This window comes from Pan troglodytes, chromosome 4 (assembly GCF_028858775.2).
Source record: "Pan troglodytes isolate AG18354 chromosome 4, NHGRI_mPanTro3-v2.0_pri, whole genome shotgun sequence".
Taxonomy (NCBI): domain Eukaryota; kingdom Metazoa; phylum Chordata; class Mammalia; order Primates; family Hominidae; genus Pan; species Pan troglodytes.
The window spans coordinates 56,814,507-56,827,929 of record NC_072402.2 but is presented as its reverse complement, the minus strand read 5'-3'; the positions used below and the strand labels follow the sequence as shown (position 1 = coordinate 56,827,929).

The window sequence follows — 13,423 nt, the reverse complement described above, 5'->3', positions numbered from 1 at the left end:
AAATATTTCTGAAATGCATTCACTATTTTTAGTTCAGACTACAACATCGCATGTCTGGATTCCTAAGCAACCTCCCCATAACTGACTTCCTTGGCTTAAGTCTATTCTTTTCCAATTCATTTCCCATACATAATGTAACCACAGTAATCTTTTCCAGATGCTAAAGTTCTTTATTTGGTTCCAAAACTTTTAGACAAAAGTTCAAACTCTTTAATGCAGAGTATAATGATACAGTTTATAATCTGAGTCTTGCTTGCTTTTCCAGCCTTGTGGCTCACTATGCTGTCCTGGACTATCTGAGTTCTTGCTAGACTGCATGGCTATGGTTCATTGAATTTGCTTTATTTCACTTACTTCAGGGTCTTTGGATTTGCTTGGGACACTCCTCCTTTTTATCCCCATTCTCATTTTCAGCTAACTCTTAACTGATTGTTCAGGGTATAGCTTATGTGTTACTTTGTCCAGAAAGCCTTCCTTGATGTCCAGAAATGTTCAGGAATGTTTTAGGTCTCCCCGTCTACCAGTTTCTCAACCCATATGCTCCTGTCACACCCCTGTTCTTCCCTCATACATAAGCATCACATGATCATAGTTGCCTTTCATATTGTCTGTGTAACCCACTAAATTAAGTCCTGTGAAGGCAGAAACCACATCAATTGTATTCTTTGTTTTATAGTTAGTATCCAGTACAGGAGCTTGCACAAATTCCTGATGAATATTATGAATTGAATGAGTGAATGTTTGAATATAGGGTAATTTTATGTTATCCACTGGATTTTATGTTACTGTGATGTTGAGTAATTACAAGAGAAATACGACTAGAACTCTGAAGTTTTTTTTTTTTAAATCTACTAATTATACATAAGACTTCTCCTGATAGTCCTGTGTTTGTTGTTTATTAGGTGTCCAATGAGGAACTTGGGTTTTATGAACACTAAGTCCCTACCAATCCCAACAGTCTGTCTGAATCTCTGAGTTCCCATAAGAAGAAAGATTCTTCTCAAAATAAATCACTAATAAGGGAAATTTGGTGACTGATTGAAGCTAAGGAAGATAACCTCATTTCTACTTCTGTAAGGAGGAAAATACCCTCTCTGCCAAAGTAAGTGGATGCCTCTAGGTCACTGGCAATGATCTGATTTGCCAGGAATAGTTTTCTGGAACCATAATGGAATTTGGGTCTGGTTCCATGATAGAAGTGTGGGCTCAGGAAGACAAGCTTTTAAGTATTGTTGTCAAGGATTTTATGGTCTTCTGAGGTATAGGGGCAAAATTTATTAATGACTCAGCAAGGCTGCCCTAATTTTAGGCCTGAAGGTAAGCTTGCAACACTTCAGAGAGTGGGAGACAGGGAGGAAGTATTATCACCTCAACTGAGTCTTGTTTTATTTATAAATACTGTGTTGATGAATTTTAAATTGGTCATCCTTAATTTGGGGCCTAAAATAGATCAGACCTCTTTCTTAGTTCCCTCCTTTGAGTCAAAAGAGACCAAAATAAGAATTTACATACGTATTACCAAGTATTGGGTGTGCCATGTTTGGGGCTTTATTTAGTGCACTGGGTAATTAACGCAATATGTAGAAAAATATGTCTTTTCTTCCTTACAAATAAGTCAAGGGTTCAAGGATCAGTCCTTTAAGAAACTTGGTTTTTCTCCTATTTCTCACATTAACCGTAGCTTGACCAGTTCTCTCTCTGGTTTGTCACTGTCATAAGAAGACCCAGGGAAGGAATGAATTACACAATTTGAATGAATCACTACCACTCATGTGTAAATTGGGAGCTTGAATTTCATGGCCTCTTATACTCTCAGCTCAGGAGGTCTGTGAGAATAAAGGCTCATCATTCAGTAAATTCTAACGAGGCAAATTTGGTGACTAATCAAGCTATACACAAACCTTCTTCATAGTCCATACTTTATGTTGGGTCAGTAGCATGAACTGTGACAGACAAATGACAAATATGTTATTACTGGCATATTATATTTAATTAGCTAGAATTTGGTCTAAAGAAAACTAACTTAGAGTCTAGAAAGGAACTGGACTCTGCCTCCAGTTGTGCAGCTTTGGGTAAATCACTTTAAACATTTGAAACTCAACTTTTTTATTCATAAAGCAGACTAATTTGAACAAAGCAGAGAGATCAGGAAAATATACACAGTTTGATGAACAGAACCAGGAAAGTCAGGGGGTGGGGAGTGTTGAAGTGTGTGCTATGGTTAAATTCCATTAACAAACTATCCCTCCGAATTCAGATAGATGTACACACACACGAGCTTCCTACTTATGCTCAGATCCTGCTTCTCATGTACTTTCTCTAAGCCTCTGTTGCATGTCACCAACATGCAGGTGGCAACTGATACATTTGTAGGGACCATTTCTTTTTAACATACACACCATCACATCCATGTGGGAGGATGAACTAAGCATTACTGTGCACCCACTGAAGCCTAGACAAAAGATCAATGTTATCCATGAATTACATTGTTTAATCCTCAAACCTGTGTTCTGACGCAGGCATTTCTATACCTTCATAATAATTATAATTATAATTATAATATGGGAATAATTCTGGAGAAAAGAAAGGCAGAAGGCTCAGATCCTGCTAGCAGACAAATTTTAGACTTAAGGAGTTAACACAGTAGGGGGTAGAGGGAATCTGGATCTTGAAGGTCTCTGTGGTTGAATGGTCAACACTTGCTTCAGTTCTGGGGAGAGGTTATGGGCAGGGCCACCATACGCAAGTGGGCAGATGCTTCACAGGACAAGAGTGCCACAATTTCACAAGGGTGCGAGTGCAGGCGGAACCCAGCTTGTGCTCCCCTTACCAGCTGCCTGCCTTGGCAGAGGTTGGGACTGCCCAAAGAGAGGGTCACCTTTTGTAGTACACACCAAGCCACCATTTATTGTTCCAGCCATCTGCTTGTGGAGTTGCTCCTTTTTCCTAATTTCTACAGAGACACCATGTAGCCTAACTGATGCTCTGGCCAGGGCTTGGAGGAATTTGAGAAACAGGAACAAACCTACCCAGCTGAAGACTAGGCTTTTGTATACAGAGCATTGTATTGCAGGAGAAAAGTATAAATTATTCATGTTAATGTCATAAATATTCTGTCTTCAAAGCTCAGTATTTTAATGCTTAGAGCTCAGTATTTTTTAGTATAAAGCTCTGCTGTCCCATATGGTAGCCACTAGCCACAGGTAGCCATTTCAATTTAAGTGGAAAAACATTAAATAAAATAAAATAAATAATTCCTTAGTTACAGTAACCATATTTCAAGTGTTTAAAAGCTGTAGCTAGATGTGCTAGTGACTACCATATAAGATAGTGCAGAATTATAGAACATTTTAATCACTGCAGAAAGTTTTATTGGCCAGCCCTGGAATAATCAACTGTTTCTAGTCTACAGATTGTTCCTTGATCCACATTAAATTATTCAGGCCACTATAATTGTATTGGCTTTAGTAGATGATTGCCTACCAAACCTAAGTAGTATGTAAATGCATGTAAGAATCTTAATGTGGTTTCCAAATTTTCAGACTCAACTGTATTGTTTTAGCCCTTTCCCAGTTCCCCTTCCCAGAGGCAACTCATGTTATCATTTTATGTATTCTTCCTGAGATTCACAAGAATAGATCTAGCACACTCATGTACACAAACATACCTTCTTATATTTATCTTTATCACTTGGATGACAGAATATGAGTTGTTCCACACATTGATATTTTCCACTTCATACTATATTTTGAATATCACCCCATATTAATACATAAAGAGCTTCTTCATTCATTTTAAGACTGTATGGTATTCCATTATGTGAAGGGGTGTGTGTGTGTGTGTGTGGTTTTAATTGTTTGCTGTTATAAATAATATTGCAAAAAACTTATATATGTATGTTATTTCACATGTTTAAGATTATGTTTATACAATAAATTTCTGAAAGAGAAATTGCCATTTCTAGGTGATATTCATTTGAAATTTGCATGGATATAAGCAAATTTATCATAATAGGAGTCATACCAATTTATACTTTGACTATCAGTGTGCCTGTTATCTCTACATCATCCCCAAGGGTACATTATCTGTTTTCTTGCCAACTTTATAGATGAAAAATTATATATCAATACAATTCTAATTTGAATTTTTCTTCTTATGAATGAGAAAGGCAGCTTTCATGTGTTTAATAATAATTTCTTTAAGTTTTTGACTGTCAAAGGAATATTTCTTTATATTTGAAGTCCTTTTAACTGGGATATGACTCATGTTGACCCATTGGGGTCAATATTCTCAGGGACATGATGTGTCATATCAATATTTAACTTCAAGTCTTCTTTAATTTTAGAAATGTTTTCTTGAATTTTATTCTTATAAATTTATGCTATTTTATTATTTGTAGATTTCTTCTTTGGGGACTTCAATTATGCATGTAATCCCCTTTATCTATTCTCCCTGTCAGTTTCTCTTGAATTGAAAAAAAATTATTATTTCCTTTTTATTTTCTTACATCATTATTTATTCCTATTATTGTGTTTTTAAAACTTCCCGTTTTACGTTTCTTCCAGTTTTGTCTTCATTTATGTGTTTTTTCATTTTTTTTCCCGAGCTCTTTTGTTCACATTTTGTCTCCTCTTTCATCAGCATTTCATCTGTGAACCTTTATATTTCTGTTTTGTCTCCTTTTTTTTATAGGGATAATTAATCCTTTAATTCAGAGGGGCTATTCATGATGGTATATTTTGGTACAATTTTTGTCTGTTATGTGCTAATTTTTTCTAGTGGCTTTTCTTTTTTGACTTTTATTTTATATATTTCTTTCTGCATTTTTCTCTTGTCAAAATTTTGTATAGAAATTTTGCTGCTTTTTATGTTCAGTGTTCATCTTTGAAGGAGGTAAAATTTCCCTGGATCAGGTATTGATAGGAAATTGATGTGCAGAGGAGCGAGCACAGAATCCCAGGCTAACTGGAGTTTTCTTATCCTTGGGTGTGTAGGAAGTTCATATAGCATTTACTTCTCCCCAGCTTTGGGATTGTTTACAGTGTAAGGTCTCTCGTCTGCCTTGCTGCTGCAGAGACAGCCAGCTTCCTGGAAATATAGCTTGACTATGTGATTTTTGTTTTTAGCTCCACCCTTATTTGCTGCTGCCCCCAGTGTGTGTACCATTGTCCAGCTGTTAAAAACAAAGGATTTAGCAACTGGGACTCAGGTTGTGTTCTTCTCTTTCAAGAAAATATCTTTACTGTTTTTTCCCCCTAGACCTACTGCTGTGAGTCCCTCCACCTGATTCTTTCTGCACTGCCCTTAACAAGATGTGAACAGCCCTCTAGACCTATTTTGTAGTTTGGCACTTCAGCTGTTTTCTATTTTTACCAAAAATGAAGTTTGCATTCTGAGTTTTAATTTTATTCTTAGGAAAGAAAGACAGAAACACCTACCTTCCACCACCATCTTTAAAATAGGAACCTCATGCATTATTTTGTGGAATACTTTGTATTTTTTTAACTTTTCCAAAAACAAACAAACAAACCCTAAGGTATGAGTCATAATATTTCAGCCTTTACTGATTATTTTATTTTGATCAAGCCTATGATTTTCAGTTGCTTAACAGACACTTCCTTATAGAAATTCTACCAATACATCAAAGTTTCACTTTTTAGAGATAAATTCATCCTCGTTTTTTTCTACAAATCTGTTTTTCTAGGATTATGAAACTCCCTTTTAGCAGTCTTCAAAGTTTAGCTCTTTTATATTCTCCTCACTCCACATATTTATAATTAATTAATAACTTTTGTAATAACGAAGGCATTTATTGAACCTCACTATACATAAGGTAGTGTGCTAGGTGCTGGATAGTAATGGCCTTGGACTTGGATTAAAGGTGTTTCTCCCCTGAGTTCTCAAGTTTTTAAGGATCCTACATGTCATAAATCTACCTTAAAAATTATTTAAAAACTCATAGGCATCTCTTTCACTTAGGATCCAGAGCTCAGTACCTGCACAGATGTTCTTATGGCCCAAGGAAATCCTTCTCCACATCTCTTGCCCTATTACCTTGAAAGTAAAAGTGGCTGCCCCAAATCCCCAAGCGCCATGAACATTGGAGGATGGTGCCCCTGTCCATGTTGCATTTGGATGCCTCTTTGGAGTATCAGGAGGATTTGAGCAGTGGAAGCTCTTAAGAAAGAAAATACAAATTATTTTAAGAAGAAAACAAACAACCCCATCAACAAGTGGGCGAAGGATATGAACGGACACTTCTCAAAAGAAGACATTTATGCAGCCAAAAGACACATGAAAAAATGCTCATCATCACTGGCCATCAGAGAAATGCAAATCAAAACCACAATGAGTTACCATCTCACACCACTTAGAATGGCGATCATTAAAAAGTCAGGAAACAACAGGTGCTGGAGAGGATGTGGAGAAATAGGAACACTTTTACACTGTTGGTGGGACTGTAAACTAGTTCAACCATTGTGGAAGTCAGTGTGGCGATTCCTCAGGGATCTAGAACTAGAAATACCATTTGACCCAGCCATCCCATTACTGGGTATATACCCAAAGGACTATAAATCATGCTGCTATAAAGACACATGCACAGGTATGTTTATTGCGGCATTATTCACAATAGCAAAGACTTGGAACCAACCCAAATGTCCAACAATGATAGACTGGATTAAGAAAATGTGGCACATATACACCATGGAATACTATGCAGCCATAAAAAATGATGAGTTCACGTCCTTTGTAGGGACATGGATGAAGCTGGAAACCATTATTCTCAGCAAACTATCGCAAGGACAAAAAACCAAACACGGCATGTTCTCACTCATAGGTGGGAATTGAACAATGAGAACACATGGACACAGGAAGGGGAACATCACACACTGGGGCCTGTTGTGGGGTGGGGGGAGGGGGGAGGGATAGCATTAGGAGATACACCTAATGTAAATGATGAGTTAATGGGTGGAGTACACCAACATGGCACATGTATACATATGTAACAAGCCTGCACGTTGTGCACATGTACTGTAAAACTTAAAGTGTAATAAAAAAAGAAAAAAATTATTTTAACTTGTCATATTCTTTCTCTCAGCATAAATGCAATAAATTCAACTATAGCAAACTACCAGTAGTGCTAGCATCTATTTTATGTTGCTTCTGATTTACAGTTCATGGCTCAGGAAGTACTTTTAAATTAGCACATTATGTGTCACTCTTGCACATGGAGAACAAGGAACATTTTACAATATTAAATAATTCATAGAGCTTATAAATAAACATAGGTCTAGCTGTAGCACAGTGGAGCCAATTCTTTAATATTAGCAACTAAATGGATATTGATCACTAAAATTTCAAATAGTTTTATTTTTATAAATGTATTTCATAAGAATAAGTGGCATGTTTTTCAAAATTAAATGACAATCTTTAGATTTATAAAATAATTATAAATTTTGATTGCCATAAATTACATTTTGTATTTTGCTTATAATTTTGAAAATTTTGAGTATTTTAGAAGAAAAGCAATATTTTAAAAACTTATGAAAAATAACCTTCACTTATTTATATTAATATTTACTTTCTTATGCAAGTTTGACAAAAATACATTTAAATTTTGAAAACTATTTATGTGCTTGTACTTTTATTCCTTTAGATCATTGATGTTAATAGAACACAAGTTGTGTAAAACTTGGTCATGCAGCATAGTCATCCTACTGAAATAAAGGCTGAAAAATAAATTAATTGAATAAACATATTACTAGTTTATGACTTATACATATTTTTACTCTATTGCTTATCCAAACATTGTTGATCCATGAACAGTGTCCTCAGATATGTAAAAGAATAAGTAAATTTAGTTATTTTTAAAATTTGGCTGACTTTTAGTCGTATCAAAACATAACTTTTATATATTTTTAATTCTGTCATTCAAAAATATATTTGTCAAGATTAAGAGGGTAGACCATGGTTAAATCACCATCTGAGAGTCTACTTGATTAACTTTTATGTATTTAGAGATACTACATACGGACTTTAATTTGTAGTCTGGCCCCAGGCTTGGCAAGTGAATATGAAGGCACAGGCCGTGTCCCTAAGGAGCGCATCATCTAGGTTCCTCCTTCTCAATTTCTTTCTCAGAGTCTCTTACAAGCCTCATTTTCATTCCCATCCATATTATGTTCACTGAATTCCCCTTTTAAAGGATCTCTAATTCCAGAGGAGTTACAATGCTTTATTAATATTTCAAATCCTTATAGTGTCTTACACATAACAAGGACTAAATAAATAATTATGAACTGGAGTTAATTGAGTTGAAAGAAAAAATAAATGAAAGAAGGACAGAAGGAAACATCTGTCAAGAGAAATGTGGGTGTTGAGGAAGGAAGAGTGATTGTGACTTGGAGAAGGTCATTTGAATGTTACTACATCTATGAAAATTGCCTTAGAAATCACCTTATATAATTTCCTGGAATATAAAGTAGCAGGCACAATTTTCACATTCACATAACTTTCTTAAAACCAGAAAAGATTTAGCAAAAAACATTATTGTGTCAGTCCAGGAAGTCTTATTTGTTATAGGTCTCTTCAGGAAAGATTTGGAAAGAATTCTCATCCTTAGATGCTTTTGTTCACAACTGAAAATCTAATCAATATCTTGCTCCTGGGTATAGGATCATGTAAAGAACTTTTTTTTTTTAACTGTGTGCGACTTTACTTTCACAATATGAACCAAGATTTCTCTCCTACATGCCTACCATTAAATAAAACAAATGTATTGGTGAGAACCAAAGAAACCTTGATAAAATAGGGCAGTTATCATTTTCATGGATGGAAAAGACAAGATACTGGCTAGTTAGAGAACAGAATCTTGAAAATTCCTTTTGTGAGTGATTCTATTTCTGCCAAACATACATATTAGAAACACTAGTTTGGGAACTGCTGTGTAGAAAAGAAAGCTATGAAACTATTACAGACTGTGTTCCATTGCTCAGAAAATATGAAGAAAATGTCTCTTATGACCGAAGTATATTATTTACTATTAAATTATAGACATTATTTCTAATATATTATTATATATTGTTTATTATTTTTTTCTCACCCCATGACAGAAGGTCAAAGATTAACAATGATATTTTGAAATATTGTAAGTTAAGGCTGGAGAAAAATTTCTATTAAATCGTTAAGGAAGGTATCATTTGAATGTAAAATTTTAGGGGAATAAAATATAAAAATAAGTAATTTTTTTTTTACTGTAGTGTAAGACTAGCTATCCTTGCTCCAGAAGGACGGTAGATCACATGCATGGCTATTTGCTCTCCTTTTTTTAAACTGCATCAGGAAAATCTATTTTATTCAAAAGTTTAGTAAAAATAATTAAGTTTGATGAAGTGACTTATTTCATTTGCTGCTTCATATGGCATTTAGATCTCTAATCCATGTAATTAAAGATTTATTTCTAGCTAAATCTAGAGCAGAAATGTTGCTAAGGATAACCAACTAAAAGTTGATAACTGACAAGTAACTATAAGTAGATACCTTAATTAGACACTGTCTGCAAAGGCCACCATGGGGGCTGGGAGGGGTGGAAGAGCTAAGTACTGTGTTTTGATTTGGATTTCTTTGTCTATGTGTATGAATGTGTGTGTGTGTGTGTGTGTGTGTGTGTGTTTCAATTGACAAGGTTTTCTCTAATTAGTAGAATTACCACAGATACATACAGCAGAGTCTCATAGTTCTCATCTATTCCCCCTTTTTAAAACTTTCTTCCTCAGAGTTTTAGAAAGATTGACTATTGGTTAATGAACTGGGAAAAAAGTGTGAATGAATATAGCTGAATAAAGGTCCTACGTGGTCCAAAGGAAAGGAAAGATTTCATACAGGGAATAAATGAGTTGGCAGCTTAGATAATGTTCAGGGATGTATAGTTGGAACTTCTGAAATTAATTATTCAACAGCTAGAGAGCTTTACCTCTAAGCTAATGTTGGTTTAAGTGATTCCTCTTAGTAATGGTCATAAACTAGAAAGGAAAGATACAATTACCTTTTAGAACTTAGAGATTTCACATTTATTCCCCAAATATTGATTTTACTCTATAAAATTATCTACTTTGATGTTATACACTGTTTCTCAAGCAATTTATTTTTAACAGGATCCTTAAAATTCATGCATAACCATTTTTCCCCAGTCTTCAATCACGATGGGAAATAAAGACGCAATTTATAATCAGAGTTCTTTTATATCAGCTCCTCCCAGGTAATTATTTTACCGGAATACCTAGCCTCTCTTCCACAACTTTAGTGGCTGGTGTCTACTATTCTCTTATATAGTCAGGTGTCTATTATTCTCTTATATAGTCAGTAGGGAGGCAACCATAGGTCCTCTCTCATCCTGAACTCATGTGACCTAGGGCTTCAGCAAAGATGCTGTCCACCTTCACCTTCAGTGAATGTTGACCCAATTTTGGTTCTTGCTGATTCTACTTCTAAACTAGAATTGTTATACCCTTTGGTGATCTGCCAAAGTCAATCTAAAATTCCCAGGGAGTGTTTATAATTTAGGCTTCACTAATATCCATACCAAACTTCTCTATACAAATTTGTGTGTACTTGACTAAAACCAAGTATTTAAATTATCAGAAAAAGCCTGTTTCAAATAGCTAGGCTCTGTGAGACCCTTGAATACTGAAGAGGCAGTAATTAGACAAAAGTTAAGCTCCTGGGTATTTATTTGACAGTGTGAACTACAATATCCCTTGGCAGATGAAAACTTCTTGTGAATTTATTCAACGCATTCCTAAATATTATGTACTCCCTATGTGATATGCATTGTTTCAAATACTAGATATATGGCTGCCAACAAAACACCCAAAATTTTGCCCACATGAAATTAATCTTCTAGTGGGTGGAGAAGACCATCAACAATTTTTGGTGTTCTTACTTGTTAATGCTGCTTAGTAGCTATGAAGAGCCTGCACCAACAAGGTGGGGTTAGGGAAGGGAAACTTCAAATAATGGAAGCCATTACCAATGATTTTAAAGGTTGCTGTTCCTAGCATTCACTAGCCTACCACCCAAATTCTGAAAAGCCAGGAAACATATTAATCTCCCTATTATGTTGTTTTGAAAATCCTCTATGATAAAACTTTTTGTGTCTTGATCATTCAAACAGATATAATTTATCAATTAAAGAAGCATCTCAAAAATGAAAGAGAAGAATCTTGAGTCCTCTTGGTCTAGTCTTTTGTTAGATACTTTCTTGATTTTTCAAGTGTTAGAGTCATCCAAAGGTCAATAAAATCTAATTAACTAAAAAGCAGTATCGAACATTTATTTTGATGATTCAAAACAGTGAGAAGGGCCAGGCAAGGTGGCTCACGCCTGTAATCCCAGCACCCTGGGAGGCCGAGGCGGGTGGATCACGAGGTCAGGAGATCAAGACCATCCTGGCCAACATGGTGAAATCCCGTCTCTACTAAAAATACAAAAATTAGCTAGGTGTGGTGGCACGTGCCTGTAATCCCAGCTACTCGGCAGGCTGAAGCAGGAGAATCGCTTGAACCAGGGAGGTGGAGGTTGCAGTGAGCCGAGATCGTACCACTGAACTCCAGCTTGGTGATAGACCGAGACTCCTCCTCAAAAAAAAAAAAAAAAAAAAAAAATAGTGAGAAGGGTAAAATACCTGAAGGACACAACTTAACAGTGGTACTGGTAAAACCTGTGCAAGCTGATTAATAGACATTTCAACCTCTAGGATGACATGAAATAGCATTTTAAGGCATTATAAGAGAAGACTCAAGTTCCTATATAAGCTCATTCAATTTCATTTTATAGCTCCTGTTTGCTATTTTTCTACAAAACTATTTATATTCTAGAAAAAAACATATTTTTATTCAAGCTCTTTAAGTCAATATGAGTCTAGCTAGACCTGCTGAGTTGGTTCTTTCATAAATTTATGGTAAAAGTTCAATATATATCCTCTAGCTGTACTTCTCTTTTACTATGTATGACTGGAAAGATTCACTCTTATCTTTGAAGAATACACCTCCTACTGATTGGTCTCTTGCTGAGTGCTGTTGACTGCTCTGAAGTTGACCTCATGGTTAGCAATTCATTCTAAGGCAAATGAATCATTTCATCAGCAATAGTCATGCAACTATGAAATCTCAGTGGTGGTTTCCCTGGCCATCTCTGCCAATTACAAATACCAGGGACACTACTAGGCTGACTTCAGTCTTCACATCCAAATAAGGAAAGACAGGTCAGGTTAAAGCTGGACAGGGCTTCTGTGCATTTTATACAAAGGAAGTGGGGAGGTTCTGCAGGAATTAGTCCATATGCACCTTTTCAAAGAGGCCTGGCACTACCCCCTCCCCTTCTTCAGTATTCTGTACATTCCTCAAATGCAGAATGAACAGAGTGGAGCAAGTTTTACTTACCTCTCCATCTTGAATAACCACTAACATTCTCTCAAGGATCTAGGATATAAACCTGGTGCACTAATTCTCATCACAACAAATTTCTTCTTTACTTTTTCTTAATGCCTTCAGGAATAAGAGAAACCCCATAAATCAGAAAAAGCCTCATCTTTTAAGAACTACTGCTCCTTTAGAGGTGGAATTGTTTGAGTAATTGTATAATGGTGCTTGGCACTTAGTAGGAACTTAACAGATATTTGTTGATTTAATGAATAAGTGAGAAATATTTGTTAGGCTGCAGTTTTAAATGAGTACAGCTGTAGAAGGTCCAAGCTCACCAAGTCCAAGACAAGAGAATGTGGTTGGTTTGCCATTCACATGGCTGGTCTTGGTTTGGGATTTTTGTTACCTGAGGGACAGTCTTTGCTGAAAAAAAAAAACCCTAGCAGAACCAGGCTGCTACTGTGACTGAGATCATTCTTCTGTGTCTACATATTTTATATGCCAAAGGAGAGTACTTCCTTTGCCTGTCTAAGCTCCAAAACTAACCATTCCTGTCTCTAAGCTTGTCAATGCTTTCAACAGCATAGCTTGGAATGGTGCCAAAGAGATCTACAACTAGTTTGTATTCATTTGGAATTTTCAGTACCCATTTTCCAAGATAGACAAGAGATTCACAAATTTTCTGTCTCTGAAAATGCTCCTGTTTCTGCCTTGAAGGGCTGTATCATATCTAGCCTGTAAGAAACAAGAGAGGTCTGTGAAGAACAGCTTGGGGAAAAAAAGGTGAGAATTGCTTTCCAATGCAGAATTGTATGAAGCAATCTTCACTTTTGAATCACAGTGTGCTTCATGCCAAAATTCAATAGCCACATCGAACATCAATGAGCTGAGTGTGGAATACACCTTTTCCAAAGTGATCTAATGCTTTTCCTAAGTTGACTTTTGAAGTGACACAGACTTCTGTTGCTTCATTTTTAACTTCTTTCTTATTTTATATCTAA

General features: G+C 35.7%; 1 long non-coding RNA gene across 2 annotated transcripts in view; it reads left to right on the top strand.

Annotated features, from left to right (window-relative positions):
* Positions 1-13,423, top strand: part of LOC129143966 (uncharacterized) — a 228,938-nt gene that overhangs the window by 153,502 nt on the left and 62,013 nt on the right. The window contains exon 3 of one of the 2 annotated variants that reach the window (XR_008547982.2): positions 903-1,612. The exons of the other annotated variant lie outside the window; for it this stretch is intronic. This is a non-coding gene — a long non-coding RNA (uncharacterized LOC129143966). Of the gene's footprint in view, positions 1-902; positions 1,613-13,423 lie in introns of those variants that run through there. 2 annotated transcript variants of the gene reach the window in all.